The sequence below is a fragment of the Neolamprologus brichardi genome, chromosome 12 (assembly GCF_056152115.1).
Source record: "Neolamprologus brichardi isolate AB-2024 chromosome 12, ASM5615211v1, whole genome shotgun sequence".
Taxonomy (NCBI): Eukaryota; Metazoa; Chordata; class Actinopteri; order Cichliformes; family Cichlidae; genus Neolamprologus; species Neolamprologus brichardi.
This window is the reverse complement of record NC_142115.1, coordinates 17,489,394-17,501,249: the sequence shown is the minus strand read 5'-3', so window position 1 is coordinate 17,501,249 and position 11,856 is coordinate 17,489,394.

Here is an 11,856-nt window from a genome sequence, read left to right as displayed (position 1 = left end):
TTAGAAATGTGTGGTTCATTTGTATTAATCATAAGTGTTGGTAAACTCAAGCATAGGTTAGCTAACAAGGCATGTGCAGTTGAATGCAGGAAAAAATATTGTAATCAGGGCTGGACTGGGACAAAAAATTGACCCGGGCATTTTGACTAGAGACTGGCCCACCAGGTATTATAGGAAAAACCATAAAGCCTTTGAATGAAAACAAACACTGTTGTCACAGTGATGTACACTGTCTTGTTGGTATATATGTATCAATCTAATAAAATCTAATAAACACCATCCTCCCTATTCTGGTATTCTAAGCAGTACTTAGCCGAAACCCAAAGACTGCTTGGTCGAGTTAACCTCCTGAACTATCTACAACACATGGTGGAAACCTGAAATTAAGATAGAGAAGACTAGAGGTGAGACATTATCATTACTGAATATTTAAAAATAATAAATGACAGATTTAGATATATTTTCATAAACCATTCATTTACCACATCAATAAACAGCATGGCAGGGCAAAATATTTTTTCCAACATGGCAACCTTTAAAAAGTGAAAGGAGACAGAAAGACAGGTGAGAAAGAATAAAACTTAATTGACTTTTTGATGGCATTTTACACACAGTACTGGTACAGTATCTAGAAAATGTGGGAAAATACTGGCATCATATACAGTACTTACTTCTGAAGAAATTAAGATGGGACCCTGAAAAAAATTACTATGTACAATAATGATTTCTATACATTTTACATCAGATGAAACCGTTTGTTGTAAGATTCAGATAATTATTTATTAAAAGCGAGACATTTTAAATGAGAATAAGAAAGAAAAGTAATTCTTTGTGCCCCCCCTTCCCCGTTAATGCCCCACCTGGCCCCCTGGCAAAACTTTGCTAGACCCGCGCCTGCACAGTTACCAGCTGTCAACTACATAGAAAAGGATCCTGGTGTTATTTGTCTCTCAGAAACAGTTCATAACTTCCCTTCAACTCATTCATGTCACCTAAAAGGTAAACCTGTTTCTCCATCACTTGTTCAGCTCTGATGATTCAGTAAGGACATCTCCTGGTTTCATCTTCATGTTTCCCTCTCACCAGATAACCAAACCGATATCATGACCAGCAGCTTTACAGCCATGGCTCTAGCGAACATCAGCTGATACTAGAAATTAATATTAAATAAATTCTAACAACAGCTGATCAAGCTTAAACGTGCTGCTGTTGTTTAACCTCTGCTGCTTTCTTCTTTCTGGCGCAAAGTGGGCGATAAACAAACAAGAGAGAAAAGCCAATCAGCTGATCATTGATCAGTTTCATGATTGAAATAACAACAGGGGAGAGAGGGGGAGAGAATGAGAGAAGAGGCAGCTCCAGCATAAAGACACAGAATAAATCCAGCTTTGTGTCTTTTTCATTCTAGCTGAAGTACGGGACAAATCGCGTTCCTTTTTAGCTCAACACGGATATTTTCTCTGAATGCGAGACGATTCCGTTTTTACGGGACGGTAGGAAACTAATTAACCTTAATAAACCATAATAAAATTAATTTCAACATCAGTAACATCATAGCACCCGCCCAGCTGTATATAAACTCCGTCATACTAGCTAGTAACGAGTTATTGTAACTGACTGTAAAAAGTCAGCACAATGAAAATAAACTCCACATAAACTTGGTTTATATCTGACCCAGATAGACTGCAGGTCATAACTTTTCACCTGAAGTTCAGTTCCCCTGACACTCGGACTGACACCGGCGGCTGCCTTGGGTCTCTCCTCCTCCTGCCACACCTTTCCGTCATCCACCTGCCAGCATGTTGCATCTGCTGGCCTTCACCACTTGCTAATGTTACTCAAGCTGTGAAAGCTCCGCAATAGCCACCACCAAACAATTGAGTTATTTTTACACATCTCCCAGCATCTGGCCAATCCACCACCTTTCAGTGTTTATACCGTTATGAAAAAAAAAGAAAGAAAAAAAAACCCATCGGCCCATAAAAATGAAAAATCACCATCGGTATGCCCGATGGCCAGTCCAGCTATGGTTGTAATATTAACCTATGTCAATGTAGGAAATTCAGAAAAAGACTATGAAGATGAAAATAAAAATCCTTATGGATGACCCAGCTTAGAACAGTGAGCTGGTGGGAGAGAATACATGAGTGGCCAGGGATGGGAATTAATAAGAATTTAGAGATTCCGATTCCATTACTAATATCACTTATCGATTCAGTTCCTTATAGATTCTCTTAGCAGTTGTCATTAGGTTCTCATTGGCACTGTTTTGAGAGTCACCGCCATTGCTAAGCAGCAATAACGACATTATATTTATGCAAATTAATTGCATGCTGTCGGTCAAATGTTTGTTGAGGTATTTCCCCTCTTTGTTGTGATCAGTGTTGCAGTCATTACTCAAAAAAGTCATTACTAGAAATTACTATAAATATTGCACATTACTTTTCTTAAAAGTAATGCTGTGAATGACTTAATTACTCTGTGGAAAAAGTAACTTGCTATACTAGTGATTACATTATTTACATGCCAGATGTGAGGAGATGTGGACACCGAGATACTTAAAGGACCAAACCCTCTCCACTGGAGCTCCATTGATGATAATAGTCTTGAAGTCTCTGTGCTGATTCCTTCTGAAGTCAACCACCAGCACCTTGGCCTTGCTGACATTCAGCTGGAGGGGGTTATCCTGGCACCACAATGCCAGATGGCTCACATCCTCCATGTAAGCCATCTCATCGTTGTTGGAGATGGCGCCCAACACCACTGTGTCGTCAGCAATTTTCACAATGGTGTTGGAGCCATGGATGGCCACACAATCTGAAGTATTGAGGGAGTAGAGGAGTGGCGAGAATACAGACCCCTGTGCCACTCCCGTGTTGATGGTGATGTTGTCGGAGATGCACCTACCCACCCTCACCGCCTGAGTTGTGCCAGTGAGGTAGTCCAACACCCATGCACACAGATGGCTGTTGAGTCCTAGATCCCTCAGCTTTGTGAACAGTCTACCAGGCACTATTGTGTTGAACACTGAACTGCAATCAACAAACAGCAGCCTCATATAGTTACCATGTTTCCTGTCCACGTGGCTGAGTGGTGTGCAGGACATGGGCGATGGCGTCCCCTGTGGATCTGTTGGGTCGGTAGGTGAACTGGAGTGGACCTGTGGTGTTTGGTATGGAGGAGGAGATGATGTGCTTCAACATCCTCTCGAACAACTTCATTATCACCGATAATAGGCACCTCATATCGGCAGTGCCGGTCCCGGCGTTCACTGCAGCGCAGATTGATCTGTCCACCCATGGTTTATGATTTGGGAACGTCACGACTCTGCAGTGGGGATGATCTCCTCCGCTAGCATGCTAACGAAGCTTACTGCTACTTCTGTAAACTTGTTGATGTCAGCTGTGCATGCTCTCAACATGTCCCAGTCTAAGTCGTTGAGCACGTCCTGTAGCATAGCTTCTGATTGGACAGACCAGTGTTTCACCTCTCTCATGGTTACTTCATCCCTACGTATGTTTTGTTTATACTGAGGAAGATGGCATTCTGGTCAGACTTTCCAGAAAGCATTGTAGCCCTGCTTGTATAGCCTGTAGCAATGGTCCAAGATTCTATTCCCCCTCGTCGGACATGTTGGTAAAAGTTTGGCATGCCTTGTCCGAGGTTTGCTTTGTTGAAGTTTCCTGTTACAATGAGGGCTGCTCACGTGTCATTGCTTTGAAACAGTTCAGGTTTTTGCAGTTTGTACAAAGCCATACCTGTATCGACTTGGGGTGGGATGTAGACAACCGTGGCAATTACCAAGGTGAACTCACTGGTCAGGTAAAAAGGGCGACACTTAATGCTTAGGTATTCCAGATGCTCCTGGCGTCACACCACTTTCTGTTTACCATGGGACACACTCCTCCACCTTTTGGTGTTTGTTTGACTTGTTCTCGCTCACAGAGAATGAATCCGACGGACTTACGGGATGGTGGGGGTCAGCCATGTCTCAGTGATGCACACAATGTTGCAGTCCCTCATGTCTCGTCGGAAGATGACGCTTGCCCTTAGGTCATTAAGCTTGTTCTCCAGCGATTGTACGAACGCCAGTGTGTCCAAGTGTCCAAGATTACATCTGCAACCTTGTTATTGATGTTGAGTGAGCTGCTGTAGTAGACTATAAAACTAGAAGATTTTAAGAAGTAAACAAAGCAATAAATAAGTAAACAACTAAAAAGGTGCCTAGTCTGAGCGGAGCGGTCAGTAAGGTGTCTGGAAGTGGCCGCTCCATCTTGTCATTTGTAAGGGAGGTTGCAGTCTGCAGCTTACTACCTATTGAAGCTAAGGTTCTGGCTGCTAGGCTTGCCGTTTACTCAGGTTTCTCTCTGGGTTCTTGGTTAGCTAAGTGTTAGCATGCTGTCTTTGCAGATGCTTGCAAGGAATCAAAGTTGTTTTAGCAGCATAATGTTATTGTTTCAGTTTTCCACTTTTCCATTTATCTTGCCCTTTTGTGCCATGCAAATTAATGTCCATATCCACACTCTAGATTGTGCTATTTTTCCTCCTCAAACTGAAAGCAGCAGATTATAGCTGAAGTGCAAGAACCATTAAATGGTATCGATAGGTTAAGGAACTGAACCACTGGGAACTTTTTTTCTACTAGTTCTCAATTCCCAACTAAATGAGTCGCCCTTACAGATATCTTGGTGGCTTTCATTATCACTCTGGACTTTGAACTGAGTATCTATCTGGGTAATGCCTGAATGTGGAGTTACAAGAAGAGGACCCATGAATTCTGCAGATTAAGGGAATTCACCATTGCTTGGGATCAAAAACAAAGTTTATGCAGACAAAACAACTCAGAGAAAATAAACATTTGCCTACCGGATGTACTACCTGATGTCTTACACGTAATTTTTATTTTTACAGTTGACCTCTTTCTGTGTTTGTGGCTTCATGCAGTTTCCAACCACTCTGTGCAAAAGTTACTCTCTGTTTAGTGTTGCTATTGCATCACTAAACAGAGAGTAACCGTTGTAACCTAACCCACCAGTAACTTTTGTTTTATGTCACAGTGAAGGTTTTAGTTTTATTTTATTGTTGCACATTAAAAATAGATTAAAAAGAATGCATACCCATAAACATGTCAAAGTTAGTCAGATGATGTGCAAAGCATAAAAGCACAAATTTCAAATAGATTTTATTCACATGGTACAACTTTGAGTGCTCCAAAATATTTCTCTGTAAAGGCTTTTGAAAATTATGTCTATCAGTCACACACATGGTGTCAGGTTTCATGAAGTTGAGTGTGAGAACCTAAACACAGACATGCAGGTAAACTGAAAGTGAGCCTTTATGTGGCTGGAGACTAGGAGGTGGAAATAAACAAAACATAAATACAAAAGGAAATTTACAAACACAAACTCACTGGAACCCAAAATGAGAATAACACTAAGACCAGGAAACACAAAGGAAGAACGGACAATCGAGACCTGGACTCTAGACACCGACCTGATGCAGGAAGAGAAAAATGAACACATGGCAGACAGGGCCAAGAGACAGACACAGAGAGAGAAACACAAGATGGGCTGAGGAGAGTGAAGGTAAACAAGAATGGAGACATAATATGGCAGACTTATCATGGGAGCTGTCACAGTCTGACGCTGCAGACTGTGTGGAGTTAGAGGCGTGGAGCGTAAAAACAGACGCATGGAACAAAATTTCATTTTAACGGAAGGTGAGCCATTTAATAAGCCTGGTGAAAAAATACAAAACGAAGGGAAAAGGCGGTCCAAGGCAAAGCAATCACCTAAACTGGGTAAACTAAAACTAGAAATGAAAACCTGTACCTGAGAGCCACGAATACCTGGAACATGATACAAGGTAAACAGGCAACCCAACATCAATAATAGAAAACTCACACACTAAATACATAGAGGGGTGACGAGGGGAGTGGAAACACATGGAAACACAGCTGGAACGAACAGACACAAGGACATAGGGGAAACAAAACGGGAACACGAGAGAAGAGACTATCAAAAATAAAACTGGAAACACCACGACTCAAACTAAAATACGCTTTTAGACACATGGCAAGGAAGGAAGGAGGAAAGCACATGAGAACAGGATTGACTAGGAAAACAAAGGAAGGAGACAAAATAAGGGAAAGATGGATATAGTCACAGAAGAAAGAGGAAAAGGGGGAGAGAGAAACAGACAGGGACAAGTAAGAAGAGTGACGTTACGGGCTGGGGAGACATAGATGAATACACATGACAAACAGGACGAACAAGGAGGGAAGCAGAAAGGCATGACTGGGGTCCGAGAACGAGGAAGCAAGAGACGTAAACACAGATGACACGACAGACATATTCTGACAGCACAGAGGAGACACCAAGATACAAGGGGACTCTAACAGACAAGAAACTAAACAGTGGATATAAGGAACTCAGAACATAGAATAAACTCAAGGCTAACTAATGAACCTTAAATAATAATACATAACAATCAACAAAAACAGAAGAAAACTCAGAATGCTGGTTCAAATGTCCCAAAACCATGACAGAAGATACTAATGGAAGAAGTACAGAGACAAGACTAAGGGAACAAGAACTTTGGTCAACCTGTTATTTTTTTTTTACTGGAAATCTCAAATAACATAGTAGGGGATTAACAGGAAATGAAAAAAATGTAATAACACAAAGAAAGCAAAGATAATTAATAGCATCTACAAACAAGTCAATTGCTCAAAGTCGAAACAATTCATTAATAAGATCACAAATGTCCAAAAACACAAAACACTGGGTCAAAGTTAAACCACACACTTATCACTTTGTGTCAGACATTTTAAAAGTGCTTTCTAAACACACTGAAAATTAATAAGGCATTTTGATGTTTTCACAGGACCAGATACATAAAGCTTAGTAAAAGCCTCCAAACCTTCAGCCAATTAGTACATGCATGGAATGCATCATTTATTCCACACCACATATATATTGAATCCCATGAGATTTCTCTCAAAAACACTCAGTCACTTTAAATTAAAACATTGCTGAACTTTCTCTACAAACACAAAAAAAAACCTTTGCTTTGTTTTCTATACACCTGTTGCCATCTACTGGTGGAAAAGTAAATGTATTTATACTGAAAGAGGTAAAAACTTTACACTAATTGTTCATTCAAGTCCCTTACATAGACAAACATCAACATACATTAACTGGTACGTATATTAAATAAAGGACTCTATCACTCCCTTTTGCTAACAGCTTTGTGATATACCCTGGGGCAAATTGTTTTTAGAACCTTAACACAACATTGTACCAAAGCAAACACTCTGTGTGTGAGTGAGTGTGTGTCTGTGTGTGTTTGTGTGTGTGTGTAGGAGGAGCACACACACGCGCGCGCACACACACACACACAATAAGAAATGTCAGTAACACCACTTCAGCTTTTGATCAGCACCATGGACAGCAACTGCACACATTTATTTTAACTTTTTTGAAAAAGCAGATTTTTCTATGCGTTTGCACCTTTCGTCCACACGTAAACAGCGTTTTCGGTCACTGAAAACTGAGATTTTTAAAAACTCCGGCCAGGGTGGATATTTTTGAAAACTCCATTTTTGCATTTACGTGTGGACGAGAAAAACGCAGAAAACGCAGCGTCAAAGGTGTGCGCCTTTTTTGACGTCACACTGTGCGCCACGTTATTGTTTCGGTGAAATGAATTTCTACAATACCGTTACTGTTAATTGTACTCTCTGCAGTGTTTAAATGCTTACATATACACACACAGTTACTGTCCCTCCACACATATGACTCGGTTCTGCTTCTTTGCCCCATCTTTGTTTACTATTTCCCACTGAGGCTTCTAGACTTCTGATTGGCCAACATTTCTACACGGTTAGGAATATATCGCCACCTGTTGCTTTGGCATGTTCCTAGCAGCGTTTTCCTTCATTTCTGCCTTTACGTTTGGACGGGATTATTTTTTAAAACAAAAACGGAAAATGTCCGTTTTCAAAAACACCCGTGTACGTGTGGATGTAGCCTTAAGATATAATCTCATATTAGCTGAGAACTGTTTGAGTTCGTATGTCTATAAGCATGGAAAAAGAGAGAGAGAACCCCAATAACCACACGTCCTCACAAACTGAGTAGACAGGGCCACTGTACAAAACAAGAACATTCATTTATAGAATTAATTATTTATCAATCATTTCCAGTGGTCCAGCTTTTTCATACACTCATATTACATATGATTACACATTTTAAACATAACTGATAATAAGGTTTAAGTCTTTTTAAAAGCACAAACTCCTCACCATCAGAACTTTGTCTTTCAGGCCTTTAGCTAATATCAAAAGTCCCGATGGTATTCTCTGCTCTCCTTCCCCATTTGCAGTGCTATAATTTTACTTTGCACAACATCATTTAAATGCCCCTATTGAAATACTCGATAAGACACTTGTTGAAAAATATACTGTATTGTTCTGTAGTTGACATCAACGAGTTTTCCATGGATTTTCCATCTTCCCAGCATGTCTTCCCATCAAAACTTTTTAGTAAAGGCAGTGGAGTCTGAAATGACTGAGAAATATTTACAGCTAAAACTCAGTTCATTAAAAAATGTATACTGCATGAATAAAGTTGAGCTGTGACTCACTAGGTAGAATTATGACTCATATATGCTTATATAAGATTATTAAATAATAATCTTTCTGCCTTCAGCAACATAGCATATGTAATCTGCACAGTTGGGAGGGTGTGTTTGACAACTGGGCTATTCCTACTTTCTATCAGTTGTGCACCACCCCGAGTACATTGTTGAAGCTTACATTAATGATGGATTAAGCAAACCAGATCAAGCTTTTAGGAATCTGTGTAAAGGAATGGGCTCAGCCCACCCAAAAAAAATGCAGAAAGTAAATGGGGTTTTTTGTTTCTGTTCCACCAGTTAACAAGCAGAAGACGCACATGCTTTGTTATGCTTTGTTTGCTATGCTATGTTAACCGATGCTGCATGTAGCAACAGACTCTCGGGAGTGTGCTCTCTCATAATAAAAACAAAAGAAACTTTCAGTCGGGGCATGTTTAAAGTTTCATATTTATATCACCATGTCCCCTCAGGTTCCAGGTATTAAACACCAATTATACAGAAGTGGAAAAAAGAAAATAGCAGCATGGTCTATACAGCAACACTAATCTGTATGTGTGCATGCCTATGAAATAGGAACCAAATGAATTCCCATGCAGTTTCATAACAAATACAGTTTATGCATATAACGGTTTTACTGAATCCACCTGGACGCAAACTATAACTAGCGAGCCACTTTATGATGGAAAGCATGTGTGCACAGTCACAATGTTGGTAAGTGCTGTTTGTATCACAGTTTTAAAGGACCATGTGGTTTTTTCAAGTCACGTATATCCTTCTGCCACTAAACTTAAACAGTTTAAAAAGTGCTGTATGTACTAGAATAGATAAGACTAATTGCACTTGTAATAGTTGTTATTCATTCTAATACACTGTTTTTCAGTTTTACTACAGTACCTTTGCTGAAATTTGAATCATTTATTTCATGTTCTTCAATTATTAGTTTAGCATCCTGTCTGGAATCAGGTTGGGATCTACCTCATCCTAGGTACTAATATCATTCAAGTTGGTAAATACTTGAATATGTTGGCCAACTAACTGTAACCTTTCCATGTTCCCATTTAGTGCTAAACAGGGAGTGAAGTGTGTTTAAACCTGTCTCTCCAATTGCTTCATATAATGGGAATTGACACTGAAAGGGAAGTGCAGATAGACACATTTCCATTTGTTTACTGTAATGTAATCCATTGTTAATATAAATATTTTTATCTTAAAGATGTCGTGCTAACCTCCACGTGTCCTCAGGTTGTTAAATCGTGAATATAAACAAGAATCAACCAATATAATCATTAAATAAACAACAGGTATTGTAAGAAGTGGGGGGTCTGTGGGCTTGCTGATAATTCCTTTGAAACAATCATTACATTTATAAATACATTATAAAGGCAACATTTCTGTGGTAACACAAAGGTTTAAATGTTCACGCAGTGCACTTCGGATATAAACATCTGTCATTAAAGAGGAAATAAATGACATGGTACGAACAGCTTTGTTGGACAGAAAACTGTATTCGTGTTTAAGAGGGACTTTCCAGGGTAATCTCGTCCAAATATTGACCGTGACGTGCAGGGTGACCTGCAGGATGGCTGTCAGTGTGATCCAGTGGGTTCGTCCATTTACTTTCAACAAGCCTTAGCATGCTAAGCATGCAGGGTGACCTGCAGGTCCGCATGCTAAGCATGCTTAGCATGGGTGCATGCAAGGGTGACCTGCATGCAAGGTGACGGTGACCTGCATGCAGGGTGACCTGCAGGTCCGCATGCTTAGCATGCTTAGCATGCTTAGCATGGGTTCACGCAAAGGTGACCTGCATGCAGGATGACGGTGACCTGCATGCTAAGCATGAAGCATTAAAGAGGAAAAAAATGACATGGTACGAACAGCTCTGTTGGACAGAAAACTGTATTCGTGTTTAAGAGGGACTTTCCAGGGTAATCTCGTCCAAACATGCAGGGTGACTGCAGGTTGACCGTGACCTGCAGGGTGACCTGCAGGGTGGCTGTCAGTGTGATCCAGTGGGTTCGTCCATTTACTTTCAACAGGCCTTAACATGCTAAGCATGCAGGGTGACCTGCAGGCGAGAAAATGAGGGCAAATCTGTTCTTGCAGAGAAAGTATTCTGGCTGTCAGTGTGATCCAGTAGGTTCGTCCATTTACTTCAACAGGCCTTAGCATGCTAAGCATGCAGGTCACCCTGCATGCTTAGCATGCTAAGGCCTGTTGAAAGTAGCATGTCACCCTGCATGCTTAGCATGCTAAGGCCTGTTGAAAGTAAATGGACAAACCCACTGGATCACACTGACAGCCAGAATACTTTCTCTGCAAGAACAGATTTGCCCTCATTTTCTCTCCCTTACACTTGGATAAAAACTGGGTATCCACATATCTTGTTGATAAAAATGGCAAAGAATAAGAAAAGCAAAGATGGCAAATAACTGAGTATTCATGCTATTACAAGCATTTGATTTATTTTCTGACTTGTTTTGTACAAATGTTGTAATTAAAATAAGACTGAAAAGAAATCTTCGAGACTCTCTTGCGCTCACTTGTCACCCACATTTTTGACTAAAAATAGATCTGCAGTGCAAACGTATCTAGGAGCACTTGTGTGAATAACAAGTATGACATCACTGGGTCCAGGCAGCCCCCAGTCCCAGTCGCAACAGCAGCAGTGAAGATGATGTCATTGTTTAACGATGAGCTCGTGCACACACACACAGCTAGAGGCAAAGAGGTGGAGCCATTGACGAGACGGTGAGCTCAGGTGAGTGGAAACAAAACGGCCAAAACAGCAGTTCGAGTAATCACCCTTAAAATCTTTACTGGCAAAAAGCTTGAGGAAGTCTTTCATCAAGCCACCGGTTCAACAAGCTTCAACATGAAGAAAAACGAACGTTGTAAAAGCTCACATCCACCATTTTTTGTTTTACACCGCGAAAATATGCAGTAAAGCTACAGCAGGTACATTAAACATATGCAGATAAGCTTCATCTGATGCAATGTTCAAATTAAGCAGCTTGGTGTCGGCAGCCGACCTGATTTCAGTGACACCTTTAACAAGTAGGGACGAGTCCAAAGGGATCCAAAGGGTGTATTACTATATCATATTACATTTCAAAGCTTTAGTAATATTATTTTCCAGATTTTGATTCAAAACTGTCACCCTGTAATTGCAGTTGTACCAGTCAAAGGAGCTTGCAAAGAAAAGCGTCTGGACTT